A 20564-nucleotide genomic window follows, 5' to 3' on the forward strand; every position below is an offset into this window, starting at 1 on the left:
TACATCCATGACCTGAGTTGCCGTCATCATCTTCCTGCTGTGCTACTTCAGGTATGATGTAATCCAGTGCTATAAAGTGCTGATTCATTTTGATCATGGTTAACCTCTCCACGTTTTGGGGTGAGAGAATTGTCCTTCTCACTGTCAGAGCGGCAGCAGCAGCACTGAAAACACACTCAAAAGAGACACTTGGGATAGGGCAAGCCAGATAGTTTATTGCCAGCGTGCTGAGCACTGGCCATTGGCACCTTTTCCCATACCAATACAGCAATGGCTTTTGATCAATGTAGACCTCTGTTGGGTCATCCAGATAGGCCTGGGCCATCCTTCAATGCACTTGGGTGCTCCGCTGTGCTTGGCCTCTTTTGCCTTTGCATCAGCACTGGACTTAACAAGCCCTTGCTGTAGAAACCATTCAGGTGCTGATTTCTTGTTGTTATTGATGTTTTTCTTGGTGTTGTTGATGGTTTTGGCTGATGTGAGCTAACTGTACTGCCCTCAGGCTCTGAAGTTGAACTTGAAGCCAGCTGCCCTGCAGTAATTGTTGTGCCCTGGAGTAGGGGCCTCTAATTACCAGGTGTTCTTTTTCTAAGTGACTGCTATTTAAGTTTTGTAGTTGGCAACATCCCCTTCTGAAAAAGGAATGAAAGTGTGCAGTAATGGTTTGTACCGTGGATCCATAATTGTGGCACAAATGTAATGGTTGGGTGACAAATTGCCTATTTGCAACCTTGTCTTTTCAGATAAGTGAAGAGATAAGCTTTCCACCAACTCCAATGCTTCTTTTTCCCCCCACACCTGTGTACATTGCAGACAACCCCTTCATCTGTTCCTGTAGCATGTGCAACAATGGGTTAGCTTTGGCCCATAGTACAGCCCTTCCTTGCTGACTTCACATGTAAAAAGCTCGATAGAAAGTAGCATCTCTGTCAGGCATTTAACTAGGCCCCATTGGTCCATCTCAATGATCATGTCTTTCACAGTAGCATCCCTCTTTGCATGACATATTCATTGATTGGACTGTACTGCTCAAACAGATGTTCAAGCATGTAACAAGTTGAGTTCCAACGTGTTAGCACTCCCTGAATGAGTGCTTTAACTCGCATTCTATTATCATGTTGAATGATCCTCATCTTCTTCCGGGCTTTAAGAGAATGGCTGAAATATGTGCAGATTCTTCTGCAGGTGGTCAGTAAGATGCTGACTCAGACTTCTTTTTTCAGAAAGTCTTGAACAATGATGTTAATGCAGTGCACCAAACACTGGGCCCTGGAAATGCCACCATTTGCCATGGTCTTAACTATATTACTGCCATTGTCCGTTGCAACAAAACCAATGGTAAGCCCTGTTGGTCGCAGCCATTCAAAGACCTTGCTGTCAAAGTCTTCCAAAATGTTTGCAGCAGTTTGAGATTTCTCCTTGGCGAACATGGCTACAGTTGCATGTTACTGAGTGGCATTAAAAATCTCAGCAGTCAATAACACCTGCTCCAGATAACTTTTCTGTAGCCCCCACAAAAAAGATCCAGTGTGCAGCAATGCACTGTGCTGCAAAGCTTGTCCAAGTAATTCCAGCACATCGTGATGTAGTGCTGGAACAGCAACTCTGGCGAAATAGGGCCGACTGGGAACCTTCCATTTTGGGCAGATGGCTGTCACAAATTCAAGAAAGCCCAACCCTTCCACAAAAGAAAAGGGGTATAGGTCCAGTGCTAACATTTTAGCCAGCTTCGTGCTGTACCAGCGTGCCATTTGGTGGTAGAGGTTGTACTGCCCCTCCCACCCAAACATGCTGAGAATGGTAGCCTGGATTTATTTCTTTTCTGGTGCCACTGATGCAGACGACTTCTTGGCGCCAGATGTTCTTAGGCGCAAAGCACGTTTTTTAGTTGTGGTACTCTCTTGCCTGGGACCCCTTGGTGCCTTAGCCTGACTCTTCAGCCACTGCGATGTTGCTGATGAGGATGTGGGCCATACCACTGGACTGCTTGGGACAGGGCTACTTTGTGTACCAGAGTAAATGTCTGACTCTTGTTCACCTTCCACCGTGATTGGATCTTCTACTTGTTCATCCCCACCAACAATAATGGGTGCAGTTTTTTGGCCGCTAGGGTGCGCCTCCCACTGGATCAAGTGGTGATTTTCAGAAGGGTTGTTTGGCCTCTGGTACCATACTTTGCACTAGGCCTACCCCAACTAACACCTTGTCCACAAATGGAACATATAACAATGTTGACCTCCTTCCTGTTAACCGAAAAAAAGTCCCAAATTGGGGCTGTCAACTTTCTGGAGCTGCTGGTTGCCACTTGCAATGCCAGATGAACTGGTAGGTGGGTGGGAAGTTTGACTCTCTGCAGTACCTACTTCTACTGAGGTAGTTGTGGTGGATGTAGGTCACTGTTGGCGAGATATGGAAGCTGGAGGTGGTGTTGGTGGTATCATCAGTGTTGGTGATATCCATGCCACATCCCTCACAGCAATTTGGGATGGGGTGATATGGGTCTCCACTGGGGCGGGACTAATGTCCATGATGGCTGGCTCATCATCATCATCCTCCTCTTCTACATCTACCTCCATAACTCTAAGGCTTTTTGGAACCTTCCTTAGCCTTGTCTCTTGGGCATGGCGTGTCTCCAACTCAGACGGAGGTGGGATCCAAGTAGTGTCTAGATCATCAGTAAGGGGGCTTAGAGAAGAAGTTGATGGACTAAACCTCCTTTTCCTTGCTGGGGATCTGGAAGACAATGGCTCTTCAAGAGTGGCTTGCTCTTCTTCTTCCTCTGCAGGAAGCTCGATCTCCTGAACGTTCCCTCCTTCAGGAGGAACAACTATTATTGGGGTGGTTGCAGCTGTTGTTGCCCACTTATCTGAGTTTCCTGCATTGATTGGGAACTACTTTGCAATAAGTCAATTTCAACATCACTGCTCATCGGCGTTAGACTTGTGATTAGACTGGCTGCCTATACAACTGACGTGGGCTTGGGCCTAGGTTGGTGGGGTGAGTCCATTGATGCAGGTTTGCGGCTCCCAGCTTGCTTCCTGGACACCGCTCCTGCAGGCGTCATTTTTATTTTCCCAAAAAAGGTCTTGGGTTACATACTGGTCTTGGTAAGTGGCAGTGCCTTCTTCTAACTGGCAACTTTCTTTGTACTGGACCTGGTACCTTTCTTTAGTGCCATGTTGAAGATGTCAGCAGCACGCAGTGGCACAAGTTGAAGAAATGTCTGTGGTCAATCGTCACGTCACATGAAATTGTGTGCAGCAGGACATCTGTCTAGCAGTACAATAGGTGATGACGTCTCCTCCTCTTTTGTGCACCTAAAAGCAAATAAACAAGAACATCAGTGAACGTGGCATTCATTGTTGTGGTTCAATTACTACTAGTACAAAAAACAAATTTAATATATAACTTACTGTGTGGTCATACTTGTTGGTGTTATTAATACGATTACATTTATTACCTCAGTTATTAAAAAAACATAACAATACTGTTTAGACATTTGTGAGACATTGACAAAAACAAGGGCTTTCATGGTTGGTGTACTAGTGTACATTACACTCAGGAAGTATAGGAAAGAAGATGAAGAACAACAAAAATACAAATGTAATAGACCCAGTTTGGCATTGTGCATCATGTGGGATTCAGCATTCAGGGAGCTGCAGCTGACAATGGATAGAAGCAATAAGTCAAGAGGAACAAAGGAAAGCATGCAGGCCTGTGCTCTTATTCGGAGGCAAGATGGCCGCCAGTGGGTTGTAGAACACAGTCGCACTACTATCCCTCTCCTCTCATAACTTGATGGGGAAGGATGAACCCCCGATGCCTTGGTAATTGAAAATAGCGAAGAATTGGAGAATCCTAGTGTTTGGTATGCAGGCGATTCTGTGGCTGATAGACGTTCGGAGAATCGGGCTGCGAGGTGCGGCTAGCACAACTTGGAGGAGTCATTCCCGGACTGTGCTTAGAGTTGCGAGCGCTGCGAGAGAGCACTGGGAAGCAGCGTGGATTAGCTTCTGGAAAATGGCACAAAGGGGCAAAACGGAGAAGGAAAAGATGGTGCTAGCGGGAGCAGGCGCTCCTAAACTGCCAGGGACAGGCACAATACCGAAGGTGCCAGCATCGACGAAACGAGTAACTTCTGGCCCCCCCAGAACACAACAGAAGAAAGGTGAGAAGGCAGGGGAAAAAGCTGGAGGAGAAATCGGCACAGCTAAGCGAACCCCCGGTCTCGGCTCAAGGATCAAACAAAGAGCATAACTCATCAACACGGAACAGTAAGACAGCAGTCATTAAAGACAATAAGGAATTAAATTACAGGCAACCCACCGTATCGGAAGCATTTGGGCAAAAAACTGGAACACCCAGAACAATAAGAAGCTCTGTAAAACAACAAACAGCCGAAAACCAAGAAACAGACGCCGAGGTAGACGCAGACGCTGATAGAGACGCGAAGTCAGCTGAAGCTGGAGCCGTCCTCGAGGACGCAAGCGGTGTGGTTGCGGGGCAACCAGGAAGCTCTGCCGGTGCACGTTCCGCAAGAGTAACGGAGAGAGGAGAGACAGAGGATGCAAGCAGCAAGCAGATATAACCGGTGAGCGGGGGGACTATGGCATCTGTAAGAAACACTCTGGAGGGGGCAGTGCGGCATAACAATGACACAATGATGAATGCACTACTCCAGGTCGAGGAGGAAATCGCGAAAGAACTGACTAAAGCGCAGGGTGCAAAATGGGGGAGTTTGGTGAGCCTAGACTCACAGAAAGATCGGGAAGGGGAGTTCTTTTCATTAAATGAAGGCACAGACTCCTCCACGAGCGAGGAGGAAGGAGGAATAACTACAGATATCAGTACCGATACAGAAGGGAGCAGCGGGCCAGAGGGTAAAAATACACAGAAAAGGAGGAAACCGCAGTCAAGGAGAGGAGGTAGAGGAGAAGGCTCTTCTGTTAACTTGAATAAAACGAATAAAAAACTTTTGTGGGACTATTCAGCAACATCCACCATATATCAGGAGGAGGATACGCAAGGAGAGGTTGTACATACAGGAGAGGCAAAAGGTAGAAATCAGCAGCAGGTAACAATGGATGTGCTGTATAACACATTAAAAACAATGCAAGCTGAAGCCAGAATAGAGAGTCGTAGGGCCAGGCATGACACTAAAAAATTACAAGCGGCAATAAGAAAAATGAATAAAAAATATGAGGATGTGGAAGAGAGTCGTGCAGGTTGAAGAAAGGACGGGCAGACTGGAGGACGAGGTTTCAGACTGGCAAACATTTAAGATGGAACAGACGAAGATAACAGAGGACTTGAATTGGAAAATGGAGGATTTTGAAAATCGCCAGAGGCGTAATAATGTGAGACTTTTGGGACTGGAGGAAGGAGTCGAGGTGCAGGACACAAGAGGCTTTGTTATTAAGCTTTTGAAAGATGCTTTCCCTGAGGCTCAATGGCAGTGGGAGATACAGGTACAAAGAGCACACAGGTTCCCATTGATAAACAGAAAACGAAAGGACAGACAGGGTAATTTACCAAGAGCTATGCTGGTATTCTGCGGAAATTTCTTGGCCAGACAGGAAATTATAGAAAAAGCTAGACCTGACTCGAAAAAAACAGCTCAGGGGGTAACTTTCTTTGCTCGACCAGACTTCTGCCATGTCACCGTGGAGAGGAGATGGCGACTCAGGGAGTTAATCGCGCCCTTTCAGCGACAAGGGGCAGAGGCTTACTTAATGTACCCGGCAAAACTAAAAATTATCACAGGAGGGGTTACCAGGATGATGTTCTCAGAAATAAAAGCAGGAGAGTATTTGGCAGAGCTCACAGAGCTGAATAAAGAGAAAGGAAAGAACTAGGTAGGATGAAGAGAAAAAGATGCAGGAAAACATAGTTGCTATAGGAATAGGGGTTCAAGGCAAAGGAAAGGGAGAATGAGTACACGGGGGAGAGGGAAGCGACTCTACAACACACAGCAGCCACTTATAGGTCATGTATGACCTATTTGCCTGTAACAGGGGGGGTGGGAAAGGGGGGGTGTTGCTGGAAGGGAGGGAGAGGCGGGGGGGAAGGGGGGAATGATGATATACAGGAAAAAACAGCAAAGCACAAGAAGAAACAGAAAGGAAGGAGCTTTGACAATAGTATACAATAATGAGATCAGATTACTTTGGTTGGGTATAAGAATAGGGAAGGACAGAAATTATAAATGACATTAAGGATTATTTCTCTAAATATATGTGGGCTGAATAATGGAGATAAAAGACAGAAAGTGGCAGCATTTTTAAGAATGTCTAAACTAGAAATAATGTGTCTGCAAGAGACACACATCCCTGGAAAAGAAAATTTTTTGTTGGAACAGATGGGGTTTGAAGTACTTGCACATACAAACCAAGAAACTAGAACTAAAGGAGTGGCCATATTAGCTAAAAAAGGGATAGTCCAACTTAAGAGAAAAAAAGCGGACGAGGATGGAAGATGGGCCATAGTAGAGATAGAGACACTAGCTGGATGTTTTACAATTGTATCAGTATACTGTTCAAATGAAGATGAACCGGGAATTTATGAGTACTTAGATATAGAATTGGCATTGTGGCCGGAGCCGTTAATATGCTGCGGCGATTTTAACTTTAACGGTCTGTTTGTAGCTGGATTTTCGGAAAAAGAAGGGTATGTAGGTCAAAAGATGAGAACGTATAAAGCTATACATAACATGGCGTCTCATAATGCTCTGGTAGACGTCTGGGGGGAAAAAAATCCAATAGGGACAGGGAGTACGTTCTTCTCTGCCCCACATAGAACGGTCTCTAGGCTACATTATTTTTTTATTTCAAGAGTCATTTTGAGTGGGTCACAGATAGAAAGATGGCCAAGACTTGTGTCGGATCATAACCCATTGGTATTAAGCCTCCCGCTGATTAATAGTGGTACGGCAAGAGGTAGCACATGGACATTTGAGAGGAGTCTATTGAGAAAACCAGGGTATATTAGACAAATGCAAGAATGGATTCCTCAATTCTGGGAGACTAATTGGAATTCAGCACCTGTCAATATGATTTGGGATGCATTCAAGGCCGGGGTGAGAGGGGAGACTTTAAGCTTTACAATAAGAAGGAGCAAGATGGAGAAAAATAGAAGGGATAATAGAATGAGGGACTTAGAGAGACTAGAAGATAGACTAATTGAGGCCATAGTTAAACAAGAAACAATAGAAGAGATATTATTGGATATTGAACTAAACAAAGCACAGGCAGGTGAACATCTGGCACAGAAAGCAGCGAGTAATTTTTTATCGAAAAAGGAAAAGTGCTATGAATTTAATGAAAGAGTAGGACACCTTCTAGATATTCGGACACGTCAAAATATTGCAGCAGGAGAAATAAAGGAAATCAAAGATCACTCAGGAACTATAGTTAACACCCCAGAAGGAATACAGCAGGTTTTTAGGAGTTTTTATGAAAACGGAGTCTGTGAAGCAACTACCAGCAGGGAAGGCTACAGGTCCCGACCAAATACCAGTAGAATTTTATAAAACATTTTGGGATGTACTGGGGGTAAATATGCTGGAAATTCTTAGACAGGCACAGACAGGTAGAGCAGTTCCACAATCGTGGGCAGGGGCAGATATAATAGTGATTTTAAAGAAAGACAAGTCGCCACTAGAGCCAGGGTCCTATAGACCAATCACATTGCTAAATGCAGATACAAAAATCTTTTCTAAAGCACTGGCACAAAGACTGAGTAAGGTGATCGAGGGGCTAGTTTGCAATATTCAGCATGGCTTTATCCCTGGGAAAGGAACCACCCAGCACACCAGACAGATGATCACCATTCTGGACGCAGCAGGGGTTGCAGGAGACCCTGTCGCGGCTGTATTTCTCGATGCCGAGAAGGCTTTCGACAGGGTTTCCTGGAACTACCTGTGGAGGGTGATGGAGTGGTTTGGGATAGGTGAGAGATATACCAGGGCAGTCCAGGCTCTCTATCAAAGCCCAACAGCAAGAATAAGAATTAACAGGAGTTACACAAAGGCAGTTCAGATAAGACGAGGGACGAGGCAGGGGTGTCCAGCCTCACCATTATTGTTTGCTCTATATTTAGACCCATTCTTAAGAAAACTCATAAACAACAATAATATCCAGCCAGTAAGGTTACACGAGTCTGAGCATAAGATATTGGCATATGCAGACGATGTGGCTATAATAACACCGAATCCAGGGAGCGCGATAGTGGAAGTTGAACAAGAGGCGATGAATTTTGGAGTAATAACGGGTTACTCGATTAATAAAAGCAAGACTCAGATTGTGCAGAATAGTAATACGACATATCAGGATGTTAGAGTGGTGTCAGTAGCTACATATCTTGGTGTAAAAGTCACTGCTGACTTAGATAAACTTGTAGGGCTCAATATGGAACCACTTCTACTTAAGGTTAAAAGAAACACAGAAAGGATCCATAATTTGCACTTGACACTAATGGGTAGGATAAACGTGATCAAAATGATCACGTTTCCGAAATTTCTTTATATTTTCAGAGCAATACCGTTATTTTTTGAGCAGATATGGTTTAGTAAAATAGAAAAAGTAATTAACAGACTGATATGTAGGGGCTATCTCACAGGGAAAAGCCAGGACGGGTTCCCAAGGCAAGCGCCGGGAAACCTCCGGGTAGCTGTGCGCTCAATAAATGCAATAATAATAATAATAATAATAATATGGGCTCAAGGGAAGACTAGAAGGGCATATCGCTATATGACATTACCGAGGGACAAGGGGGGTTGGGGGGCACCGGATTTTAGATTATATTATTGGGCAGCTGTCCTACAGTAGTCACAGGGGCTCCTGGGAGGAGGAGTAGAACAACTTGGTGATGGCACAAATTGCATAAATATCTACAGAGCATTGCTAGGGGGGGAGGCAGAGAACGCTCTGCTAAACACGATTGACTATAATTATTTTAAACATACCACATTCAAGACTCTGAGAGCAGTTTATAACGTTTGGAAGGCGATCGCTAAAAAGCTTGGTATAGGGAGATACAATTTCTACACTCGTTTGTATACAAATCAATCACTCCCAGGCGAAATATTCCGAGATGAAATCATGAAGGACTGGGACAACAAGGGGATCAGAAGGATAGGGGACCTATTGGACACAGAGGGAGGGGTATTATTATTTCAGGAACTGCAAAAGAAATATGGGTTATTGAACAACAGTTTTTTTAAGTATCTCCAGATAAGAAGCTTTCTCATGAAAAAAAGAGGTGGATCGATAGGATTCAACCAATGCAGAATAATGGACTATCTTGGTATACAGAATTATTGTACAATCCGACAGTTATATGCAGAAATGTATTTGTTAAAAAATGACGATAGAGAGAAATATGCTGAGAAGTGGGTGGAGAAGGTGGGATCTATCATAGAGGATTTACAGATATCGATAGACTTAGGACGAACAGTGCTATGCTCTGCGACACTACAATCACAACACTACAAAACACTGTACTCCCTCTACCATACTCCGGCAAGAATTGCACAGTGGGGGGGAGTCAATGGGATTACATGCCCACGATGCGATGCAAGGGAAGCAGACATTGTTCATATGTTCGCGCAATGCCCACAACTACACACGCTAAAAGAAGCTATTGAGGTTTTTTTGGAAAACCCATTGGGAATTAAGATTAAATTAACAAATGATCTAATAATCCTAGGTGTTTCTGCAGGAACACCGGATCTCTGTACAGAATTTTTATTTATGGTAACAGCGGTATACCGGATTGGAATTGCAAGGGTCTGGCTTGATAGGATGCCCCCAACATTTCAAAGCTGGATCGCTAGGCTATTATCTACATATAATTTGGAGAAAGCCATATATGAAAGGAAGGGTAGAAGAGCGAGAGTACTAGGTGGAAGAATTTGGCAACCAATAGATCAATTGAAAAATAGATTAAGAGCAGAGAGGCTGGGAGATAACATATAGGTGGTGGGAAAAAAGTTTGACATGTAAAACTGATATGCTCACTATCAAAATGTATGTTTATGATGTAAATTAGCTTGCGTTTGTATGTCATTATCTTTAATTTTACTGTGCTCTTTCTTTCTTTTTCTTTTGTTCTTCTTTGGAAATTTAATGCTGTGAAATGTAATGGAAAATATGGAAAAATGGGGGGGGAAACTTTAATAAAAAGATTTAAAAAAAAAAAAAAAGGAAAGCATGCAGGCCTAATGCAAAAGCACACTAGCTGCCTTCACAAACTGGCTGCAAGCCACATGGCCAGGCAGGCCACAACAAGAAGCAATAAGCCAAGAGGAACCAAGGAAAGAAGACATGCATGTTTATGGCAAAAGCACTACCACCACCACAAAATGGCCACCAGCCACATGGTCACTTGCATTCAGAACAAGCAGGAGGTCTGGAAAACAATGAACTCAAGCAGGCATTTATGGACACAGACTTTACAAAATGGTCTCTGGCCAAACGGGGAGGATCAGCCAAGGCAAATGTTAGCCCACTATTACAAACACACTCACACACTGGCCACACAAAGGAGGCATGCTAAACAACACAGCTTTGATACAACTGTTATGAAAACCCTAAGCTCAGTAACAACAGAACTACTGCCATGTGATTATGAAGTACACACATCCTGTGTTAGGGACTAAACACATTTCTTAGTAGTTGCCTCATTGTAATCACTACCTTGTTGTATGGCTTGACCCTTTTGTGTATTGGCACCTTGGCATGAATGAATGCAGAGGTTATCTACAGAACATGTTACAAAAACTGATGTAGGAAGATAGATAGATCTCCTTTGAGTTACCAATGCTTGTTTCTAGTATTTTGTCATTTGGGACTTGAATGAAAGAAGCAGCACATTCTGCGCATGTGTTAACCACCTTTGCAGCAACACGCACAATGGTAATGAACATTAGCCTCATGTATCAGAGCATGTGTAAACTGCCTCTGCAATCACGCGTGCTACAGCTATTTAAACCCCACCTGTCTTGCCCCGATGCTTCGCTTCGCCAAAAGCAGCACTCACCCAACTCTGGTTCAATTTGGCTCCCGCTCCTCTTCCAGATTCCTCACATGGCTCCTCGTCCTTCCCCAGCGTCCTCGGCTTCTTCGGAGGTGCTCCAGCTCAGGTGATTGGGCAATATCCTCTTCCGCCTCCTGCAACATTGCCGGTACTCTGCAAAAGAAAGAGAAAGGACAAGAGAGTTAACAACGGTTGCTAAGAAACCCCTTGAAAGATACTGGCTTTCCTAAAAAAAAGGTAAGAGCTCTAACGTTATTTGAAACAAAGACTTCCTTGGGAAAAACGGATTTCAAAACCTCTCCACAGATAATTAATCAGCCAAAAGACATAGAAATAAAGAGACTTCGAATCTTTTGAAAGCACACTTGATTATTAAGAAATGAAGCAACTGTTAGCCTAATAGAATGACTTCAGAGAACTGTTAGTGCAGCCACCTTTGTGCATATGGTCAAAAGCAGAGAAGAACATGTTTATTTGAAGAGTCATTGAACAACATTGTCAGGAGCGTATTGAACTTTGCAAAGTATTGTGTTGTTTTTCTTTTGGCATTTTTTAAATTAATTTCACGAACTCTTTTGAGCAACGATCTGGGTCATTTTAGGTATGTACTGATCACAAAAGCATTACTGGAAAAAACAAATTCAGATCAGACACTTATTACTCTGTGTTAACTCAGTTTCTGTTTTTTGTTTAATAAGGAATACAATACATATAGTTTAAAGAGAAAACAAATTGCAGTGAAAGAATCCAGGAAGTGATTTAACCTCTAGATTCTCTGGGTATGCACAGAAGGGCTGATCTGGAAAGAGGTATCAGTTTACTTGACTTGTGTTTGTGTACTGATATTTGTCTTTCCTAATAGGTGAACATTCCAGAACTCATGTAAAGGAAAGAACCAGAAACCCAGTCCATTCTGATTGCCCTGAGAGACACGTTGCTTGATCCAGTCTGAAAGGCAGCCTTCAGAATTCCTGAGTTTTATCTTCTTGTCTCTCATTACCATTTCCCCCTTCCCACAGGAGTTAATTGGAATGGTAGGTGATTTCTTTCCTTGCCATTCTGATTAATTTCAGAGGGAGTTGGGATCAGGCAGCATCGAGGAAGGAACAAACCGGAGCACAGGTGGGTGACTTTGTAACAACAACAATGCCAAAAACGAAAATCCACTGGGCTAAAAAAGGTTTGCAAGTTACACAACAACCACACACATCCAACAAAGGCATTTATTTAACACACATGAAAAAAAGTGAAACACAAAAAAACATATTTTTTTGCATTTCAATCCAATGCCATCCATGGCCTAAATGATGTTTAAATTTATCAGACACCAAAGAAACGGTTGTTTCATGCACCCATGAGTAGCTCTTGGACTATTGTTTGGAAACCCCATTGGCAGACTAGGCCACATAGTGAATCAATTCAAATCAATAATATTGCAATTTTATTAGAAAATGTAGTGAACTGTGCTGCATTGCTTGCTGGATAAAAGAAGAATAAATTGCACGCAAAACAACAACCAGCAAGACGGCATGGCCACCGCAAAGAAGGCTTGCAGGCCTAATGCAGAATAGCACACTGGCTGCCCCCTCACAAAATCTCCTCTAGCCACATGGCCAGGCCACAACAAAAAGAAAGGAAAGACAGAGCAGGCCTATGGCAAAAGCACACTGGCTTCCTCAAAGAAATGGCCACCAGCCACATGGCCAGGCCAGGCCACAAACAACAAGAAAGGGAAGGCATAGGGTGACGCTATGTCCCGGTTTTCCCCGGACGGTCCCAGTTTTCAAAGCAGTGTCCCTGTGTCCCGACACTTTGCTCCAAATGACAGAAATGTCCCGGTTTTTGTGCAGTGCCCGGGTTAAACAGAGAAATGTTCCATTTTGTAAATAGTGTCTCACACTAAAAAAATAGGACATTTCTCTGCTTACTTTTTTGAACACAGAGACACTATTTAAAAACAAGGATTAAGATGCTCAATGAGGAATTTGTAAGCACTGAAAGGGTCAAGTGTTTAAGTGCATCATGAAGAATAACCTCTGCGAACTTTGCTGAATGCAGGATGCAACTCTCCATAAATCAATACTTTTCTCCTCCCTCTGTCATTGTTTTTAAAGAGGATCGGAGAATGTGCTATTACAAGGGACTGTCATTTCAGTGCCTTTGAAAGAAACAATGGCTCGTTTTTCTAAAAGGTTTTTTTTTGCCTTTAAAATTTAGCATTGCATGTGGGCTTTTATCCAGTTATTTTGCCTGTGTAGGGGTTCAGACATGAGAATCCAACACTGGTCTTTGTATTTTACCGGAGGTCCTCATTTTCTGTATTTTTCACAAGTGAGCCACTGGTTCTATATGCACTAGAACAATGTTCTATTTTTACTTTAATGCCACAATGACAAATGATGTGTGTTATTTATGTTTATTTACATGTATATGAACGGCAGTTACACAGGTATCACTCTTTTATATCTTATTTGTCATGTGCACTGTTGTAGGGCATATAAATGTGAAGTTTTAATGGCGCCCGTTGTGTGAACAAGGCCAGTTTTGCGGCCGAAACGCATTACCTGCAATCCGTATGGCTTGAATAAAGAGCTGCGACGGCAACCTATGGTATGTCTGTCCTAAGTCCTTCTTAGGAGCAGGTTTTGAATATATATATGTAATCACCCTTCTCAGGGACCGAGACACTATTTAAAAACCGGGACATTTCGCTGCTTACTTCACACAGGTGCTGAGACAGGTCTCTACTGGGCTCTCCTTTTTTGCCCTCAGGATGAAAAAATATCTCATTGCTGCAGCAAAACCACTCTTCACTGCTTTCAAAGAGATCCTTTATAGTTCTTTCACAGGCTCATGATTCCAGAACTGAAGAATTTTCAATGTTATGTACAACAAAGCCAAAGTTGTTGCTTATTTACATTATGCAACTAACAGCAACTGACAAAGCTAACAGTCCTGGGTTGTTGTAGGTGTAATGTTACATGCTGTATTATTTATCTGACTACAATGACAGGAGCAGCACATTTTTCAGACAGGACACTATGGTAAGCATAGATATTTTAGTTTATGTGTTTTAAGCCAAGTCCTTAATTACATCGGCCACATCCCTTTGAGAGCACACCCCCCAGTTTTTACATCCCACTTAAAGCTTGTGTACATCTCTCATTTCACCTGGTCTATGTAGAGCGCTGAATGGAACTTCAGCAACCTGCCCTATTTGGGAGCGCTGGGAGGGCACATGGTGCATGAGTGGTTGAAGGGAGTGTGGGGGAAAAGTCGGGTGTTGTGCGCGAGTGGTGATGTGGTCAAGTTACTCCAGCCTCCAAACCTGCTCAGGTAGTATTTCAACTACATCTAAAGGCCCTGTGTGACGTAGAAGCAGTGAGACGTCTGCGATGCAGTTGTCTCATGGGACATGGTTGGGTGAGATACACAAGGTTAGAGGCGAGCTCTTCTTGCTGTGACATACATCACGTCCGTGCTGTAGTACCCTTCTCCCCACTCCTCAGACCACCTACCTGGGAGGAAGCTGGCCGCTGGATGGTTCTACCAGATGGCCAGAAATGCTGGCTTGTAATTGGACGGTAACTGTCGCGGAAGAAAGGCACTCCCCAAAATGCACTTGGGGGGAAATGTTTTTGAGCACTATGATGTCATGGGTTTTATCACAACCAAGAATGGATGCATACACCGTGCCTAGAGGTATTTTTAAAGCTGCTTAACAGGAGACACTTATGTACAACAGCAGCGTGCACAGAGTGGACAGCACCAGTAACATACTGCATCTATTTTAGAGTTAACCTTGTACCTGAGAAATGCCACCATCCCCATCCCCCGCCCTGATCTCAGAGGCAGAGACAGGCCTATGGTCACAGCCCATTCCACACCTCAGAGGCACCGACAGGCCTTCTCTCAGCCCTCCCCTCATCTCAGAGGCACAGACAGGCCTTCTCTCATCCCTTCCCGCATCTCAGAGGCAGAGACAGGCCTACCTCCTCAGCTCTTCCCGCATCAGAGTGCCTTTTGTCTCCACTTCTCTTCCTTCTTCCCCTTTCATTTCTCAACTTCTGGCATTGGGCATGTTTTTTGGCAATTTTTGCAAGTTACTAGTTTAGAGGCCACTCTAGGCATTGTTAAAGTAAAAATCCAACATCCTATAATGCACATGCTGTTAGCTTAAAAATCCATTGCTGTCTGTTTCACACATCTGATTTGTCATCTCTAATTCTTCATCTGTATCTGTGGAGGTGGCTGTCATTGAAGTCCTTTTTCTGTCAAATCGTCTTACTTTTATGTCGATGGCCAATGAAAACGGTAGTCCTACTTCTATGTCTATGAACTATCCCTTTTTTGTTTTGAGAATCTGGTCACCCAAGGAAGACAGGCAAGGCAGGCCAATGGCAAAAGCACACTGGTTGCCTTCACAAAATGGCCGCCAGCCACATGGGCAGGCAGGCTAGAACAACAAGAAAGGGAAGACAGAAAATACAGGCCTTTGGCAAAAGCACACTGGCTGCATTCACATAATGGCCACCAGCCACAGGACCAGGCAGGCCACAACAAGAAGCAATACGCCAAGAGGAACAAAGGAAAGAAGACATGCAGGTCTATGGCAAAAGCACTACCACAACCACAAAATGGCATCCAGCCACATGGTCACTAGCAACAACAACAAGCAGGAGGCCTGTAAAAAAAAGGAACTCAAGCAGGCTTATATGGACACAGACTTTACAAAATGGCCCCTGGCCACACGGGGAGGCTCAGCCAAGGCAAATACTCGCCCACTATTACAAATAATTTCACACACTGGCCAGACAAAGGAGGCATGTTAAACAACACAGCTTTAATACAAAAATGCCAAAAATGAGGACCCACAGGACTAAAAATAGGTTTGTAAGTTACACAACAACCACACACATCAAACAAAGGCATTTATTTAACACAAATGAAAAAAGTGATATACCTAAAAAAACACATTTTGTATTTCAATTCAATGCCATCCGTGCCCTAAATGATGTATAAATTCAACAGACACCACAGAAACAGTTGCTTCATGCATCCATGAGTAGCTCTGGGTCTACTGGCTGAACGGCCTATTGGCAGACTACTGGCCGGCTAGTGAATTAAATAAATATTACAAATTGATTTCAAAAGTTGGAGAAAATGTAGTGAACCTTGCAACATGTTTCCTTTATAAAAGAAGAACAAATACTCACAAACAACTGGGCCCCTGGTGAAACTACAGGCCACCCACCACAAATAATAAAAATTAAAAACACGATGAAAAGTACAAATAAATGTAGGTGCAATGCCGAAGTCAAACAAACAACACCAATTTTCAAACTTACTTGAGAAATCTCAAATTCAAAAGTCCTCACATCCAATGATACATGATGCAGCAGACACAAAGAGAGATCATTCCAGCCCCAAATCCAGATGAAAAGTGAACAGAAGATGGAATAAAGCACTGGGAGGAGCCTGCTGGACAGGAAGTTGGAGACTCAGGGGCACTTCCTTCCTCTTAAAAAAAAGTAAGAAAAGAAAAAGGACTCCTTGCACAAATAAGTACAGCCAAATGTCAGTCTGAGGATTTTTTAATCCAAATCATCATTTCGAGAAGTTTTTGATGCTGCTAGAGAGAGATTCTTCTTCAGGTGGCAAATTCTGCATGGAAGTCTGATGGTGCACCCGAATGATGTGTTCGCGATCGAAAACATTTTGTGACCATGAGGCCACCTAGCAAATCTCGTGGCGCTTGCGAACAGATGGGAAATCTCATTGGCGATGGCAGGCACCCAGTAAGTTGTTCCCACATGCGCAAAAACACATTTTGGGCATGTAAACACAAAAATAACTCAGCTCCGGCGCAGAGTGTGTCGTTTTCGGAAACTCCGCGTTCTTCGCAGAACGCGGACCTGTCAAAAATCCGCCAACTCTGACAGCATAGCGGAGTTTTACACCCAGGGTTACTTCTTTGTAGACTTTGACTCGATCTATAATACCACCGACCTTCTATCTCTCTTGCAGCCTTCAAACATTTTAACTTGGATGCAAATAAATGCTGTTATATTATTCTCTTCAAATAACTTCTTACCAGCTATTCAAATTCCCACACACACCTGCCCCTACTCAAATTACAAACCACTGGATCCCAGACTAGTTTCTACCCCAATGACCTATTCCCCATATATAGATCCCCTCCACTTTCCTATCCACTTTCTGACCTACTTATGCTTCAATTACCCATACCTGAACTCCCACCATTATTACACCAACTGTTCATGACAAAATTCTCTCTACTCAAGAACCCAGAATACCTAAACAAAATACACACTGATTTAACTCCATTCTTTAAAATGTTCTCTTTCACTAACTTAAGAGTACTAGCCTTTCAATCATTGACTAATGTTATCTCCTTTGGAAGTTCACCCCTTTGCCTCTACAAAAGCCCTGAGCATGCCTATGACCTAGGGCCCCAACATGCAATTTTGCCCCCACCTACACATGTAGCTATGTCTCATCCCAGGAGCACCTCAACACCTATAGGTTCACAGTGCAAACACCACTTTACATGTCTCGGCCAAACCATAGTACCACCTCAGACCTACCTGTTTGACCAAATCTCTCACTTGAAAACTGTCTTGGAGAATTACCTCTCTCCTCTTCCATCCTAGAACCCAATGAGCCCTGTCCAATGTCAATGCAATTGAACTCACTTCTTTCTTCCATGCTAAAATCTCCATAAAACCTTTCTTACTGCCCACCTCCACACATTTATTTCTCTGGCTATTCTGGAACAGGAGCTTTTCTCAAAGCCTTACAGTTTTTTGATGTTTTGTTTTAGTATAATCAATGATTTCCTCAAAACAAATTGCCCGTGCTTGCATCGTGTTATGATGTAAAGAAGTTTGGGTTCTAGATTGGGAGGTGTTCAGAGTTCCATGGAAGTCAGTTGGCTTCTGGCTCTCAGCCAGGCTGTGTGCTGAATAAAGAACTGAGTTTTGACACCCATGCTATTTACTACTTTGTCGCTACATAATTGGTGATGAGCAGAATAGGCTTTAGAGGAAGCAACAGCCGCACACAACCTGGGTGGTCCATGGATCCGCGATTGAGAAGGGTACATAGCTGTTTAGTGGTGAGTCTGTGAGTTACTGCACTATGGAAGAAGTATGCCTTAGAAGAATTCTTCTTGGCTTAAGTACTGTAAGACAATATATTGAGTGCTTTGCGAGGACTTACTGTTTGAGTGGTTGAAGTCTTGTGCTCTGAAGGCTCGCGCTCCGATCCCTCAGCACCCGCGAGGAGAGTTCTTTACCCCTGAGCCTCGTTCCACCCCACGCAGACACTTCTTTTCTTGAAGCATATGACATGATACGCAGCATGAATAACGTGGTGCCATCTTGAATTGGGCTGGACGGCATCATTCGCGCTGATCCACACACCAATGTTATATTGTACAGTTAATGCCATTTTGGATTTGCACTATGGCATCCTTCATGGTGACATGCCCACCAAAGCAGGCAGCACCAATATTATGTGGGATTCAATAAGTTATGGTGATTTGAGATATGTGGTGCAGATCCAAATTTATGGTGATCTGCACAACCTTAACAGCGGTGCAGGTTACAATGTGTTAAACGTTGATCTCTCAGCCTCTCTGTGAAATTGAAATGTTTATACTTTGTGTAGAAAACAAGGAGTGCATGAATTCACTGTGATTTGAACACCATTAACTGCAGTGTAGATTACACAGAGTTATACAGTGACTTTCATACCTTTTTATGAAATTAACATTCATCTCAAGGTCTTCAGTGCTACATTTTATTGATCACAATGATCTGCACACCTATCACTTGTAGAGCCGGCGCCCAGACTGTATAGTTGGACACATACTAGTAAATATAAAATGTGCTTTCTGTGTTTGTTTCATGGTGAAACGGACAGCGGTACAGAGATTATTTTGTAGGACAGCAGTTTAATTATTGGAGATTTTTACAATATTACTTAAGCAACTAACTGCATTTATTGTTAAGTGGACATTTCTTGAAATAGTAGTCTACAAGTATGGCATAACGCAATAATATTAGTCCTCCTCCATTCTGTGTTTCAACCTGGAGTACCAACTGCAATTTGGGATGATTGTATCGAAATGTTTGAGAATTATGTTACATCCTTTGAAGGACAACATTTTTCACCACCTACGAAGAAAGCTCAACTGTTAAATGCTCTAGGTAGTCAGGGGCAGCGGATTTTCAAATACTTACCTGTGGCAGTGGGATCTAATGGTCAACCTTTGGATAATATGTATAAGGAGGCCCTTAAACAGTTAGAAACTAGATTTGCAAAATAAATTAATCCGGTCATGGCACAATACAAATTGTACATTCAACCTCAATGAGGGCATGAATCTATTCATGAATTTGTAGCCAGACTCAAAGGATTATCAGTTAATTGTCATTTTGGGATATTGACAGATGAGTTACTGAGTAATCAACTCATTGTTCAGGGCAAAGATAATAAAATACAGGAAAGCTTATGGACTGATAAGGATCTGTCACTTAAAGATGCAGTGGAGATGGCCAAAGTAATAGATGAGGCAAAGCGATGTATTGAAGAATTAAGCAAAAGGGACAAGAACTGTTGAAAGGTTGCAGTTTTGAGGAATGACAGTTATAGCACTGAGTGGGTAAGTCAACGCAGTTTCTAAAAACAGTAAAAAGGGGGGTGCTGGGGGCATGTTGAGCATTACGAGGAATAGAGTAAAGGAATGTAGTCATTGTGGGAGTACTAATCACACTTCTGAATTGACTAAATGTTTTGCAGCAACCAAAGAATGCATGAAGTGTGTTTGCAAGGGACACTTTGCAAGGATGTGTAGCAAGAGCAGCAAGCAGAGCAAAGAATATTTTAAATTCAGAGAAGGTACAGTAGAAACAGGCAAAGATATAGGATGTACTGACCAAATTTGATAGTGTGTTGATAAAAGATGTTTTATGAGACCAACAGCTGAATTTGAAGTGTGTGGGTGTACAATAGCATTGATGATAGTTCAGGGTCCATGTACACTATTATTCCAGAAAAGCTGTTGAGGTCACGTGGAGAAGTGTGGCTCAGGGGTTAGAGGCGGCAGACCCGGAAGCTGAGATCGGCCCTGGACCAGGGTTCAATTCCCCGCCTCGGCGGGTCTTGGGCTCAAAAATTCCACGGACTCGACAATTCTCGCTCCGGTGCCTACTCGACTCACGGGCTCACACTCTGCGACTCTGGGCAATAGCTTGCTTAATCTCCACAACGGGCCCTCGTGGTGGGATGCCTGGCTTTCACCTTGTGGATACGCTGCCGGGGTTATCTCAAAGGGGAATACCAGGTCGGGTTCCCTAAGCAAGCGCTTAGATACCGGGTTGGTGATTTGCGCTATATAAATACATGTACATTTACATTTACATTGGAGGAATGTTACATTGTTACCTGAAGACATAATTTCAGGAGGCTATCAAGGGTAGAGAACTGACATTGTGGGATACATG

This window comes from Lissotriton vulgaris, chromosome 9, assembly GCF_964263255.1.
Source record: "Lissotriton vulgaris chromosome 9, aLisVul1.2, whole genome shotgun sequence".
Lineage (NCBI taxonomy): Eukaryota > Metazoa > Chordata > Amphibia > Caudata > Salamandridae > Lissotriton > Lissotriton vulgaris.